The sequence below is a fragment of the Acomys minous genome, assembly GCF_964271855.1.
Source record: "Acomys minous genome assembly, contig: scaffold_89, whole genome shotgun sequence".
In the NCBI taxonomy this organism is placed as follows: domain Eukaryota; kingdom Metazoa; phylum Chordata; class Mammalia; order Rodentia; family Muridae; genus Acomys; species Acomys minous.
The window spans coordinates 2,189-4,376 of NW_028182122.1; positions in this window are offsets into that span (position 1 = coordinate 2,189).

The following is a 2,188-nucleotide window of genomic DNA, read 5'->3' on the forward strand; positions in this document are numbered from 1 at the left end:
TCTTTCCTTCATGGTTATCCTTTTGGCAGGTGTTAGCATCTTTCAGTTTTGTTCCATTAAAGTACTTTGCACCTCTTTCCCATGGGCAGGTCTCCCACTGCTCAGCCAGATCTGCTCACCTGTGAGTGACAACTAAGAGCCCTAGATAGTGAGGACAGAGATTGTAGCAAAGGATCCAGGTATGTTAGACAGATTGAGCATGGTGTGTGGTGGCTCTGAAATGACAATAGAAACAAGACATGAAATTGATTTTTGCAAGATTCGGTTTCATTAATGATTCTGGAAATTTTCACTGAGAATAATGTTAGATGTGGTAAAATGAATTTCCCATTATAGGCAGTACATTAAGCATTCAGTCGTTTCCTGTATTTGATTAGTTTCGAGTCTCTGAAATAACTGTTGCCCATTGAAAACAAAGTCTCTGACCAGACTGAAAGCAGCACCTGGTCTTGGGTGTGAACCGAGCCATTTGTGTGTGTAGCAAATGTCATAGTGGATTCCTTTTTAGGGCCTGTGACCTTCCTTATCATTTGCTTTGGTGAGGTTCCAAGTGTAATCTGTGTATTTCCCTCCCTGTACAATTACCCTCATATTGAACCAGAAAAGTTTCTGTTACTAAAAATAGTCTTTCCAGTATGTTTCCAGTGTGCATGTCTGACAGATTTGGATTGTAGAACACAGGATCCAAATTGGGAAGTGACCACTGATGACTCTGCCCTCCTCCTCAGTCTGCATAGCTGTTTCTGACATTGTTAATGGTATTACTGTGTAGTACAAGATATCTGAAGACAGTGTGAGTGGTTTGATTGAGGTCTTCTTCTTCTTCTTCTTCTTCTTCTTCTTCTTCTTCTTCTTCTTCTTCCTCCTCTTCTTCTTCCTCTTCTTTTTGGTTTTTTTCAAGACAGGATTTCTCTGTGTAGCCTTCTTTGTCCTGGACTCACTTTGTATACCAGACTGGCCTCAAACTCACAGAGATCTACCTGCCTCTGCCTCCTAAGTGCTGGGATTAAAGGCGTGTGCCACCACTTTTGGGCTGAGTTGTTGTTTGTTTGTTTTTGTTTAAGGAGATCCATTTGATTTCTGACTCTATTGTCACTTTAAATTTTTCTCCGTCAGAGAACTGTGTACTCACTGATGCACTGTGTTGAGTTAGTCCTGATTAGAGTGGAATTATTCCATTTGTCCTTTTTCACACTGTTGGCTTTAGCTTTTGTCTGACTGTATTATTCTGAGGTATGTTCTTTCTCTCCTCATACCTTGAGAGGTTTTATACTGAGAAAATGTCATATTTTACCATAGGGCTTTAATTTATCTATTGACATAGCCATTTTTCTACTTTTACTGAGTCTACATATTTGGTGTCTTACATAGATTCGTCTGTAGGTGTTGGAACAGCCTTGCACTCTTGGTGTGAATTCAATGTTTCCATTTCTGTGTTATTTAGAGATGATCTCTGTGTCTGTGTAGATCCTGGCAACTGCTCTATGATTTTTTAATTTTTTGAATATATTTGTTTGGGCTCACCTGCTTTGTGCTTTGAGGTAAAGCCAGCTTTGCATGAGGACTTTCTATCGTTCCTCCTTTTTTGTGTGTTTTATGCAGTGCTCTCCTTTTGGCATTAGTATAAGGTTTGTATGGAAAGGAGAATTCCATGTTAATCTGTCCAGTCCTCAGACACTGTTGACGGAAACTCTTACTGCTTCAGTCTCAGCAGCTGCTTGCTGTGTGTTGTAGTTGTATCATGTAGGAGGCTGATTCAGTCACTAGTTTCTAGGAACTCATCATGTCTTCTTCAGTTGTGGTTTATGTATGTATGACTTTCCACAGCACTGCACAAGATAACACTGAAGTCCTTGTCAAATCTTTCAGTATCCTCATGTTAGCTCTACTTCTAATACATATAAATTCACTTTTCCAGTTTGAATTAGGTGAATGATGCTTTGTTATTACTTTAGTCCCGGCACCAAAACAGTTCTGTTATGTTGAATCATTGTACTGTCTTTGAGTCTCTATCTAGTTCATTAATCTCTGCATAGCCTTGCTATTTTCTTTCTACATAATATTTCAGATTGTTTTTATGCTTGTAAAGCCCTCAGGCACATAACTCTGGGCAAATATCTTTCATAACCTGAGCTTCTTGCTGCCAAACTTCTTGACTTCTCTTTGTTACTTCTGTGTGATTGTCTTT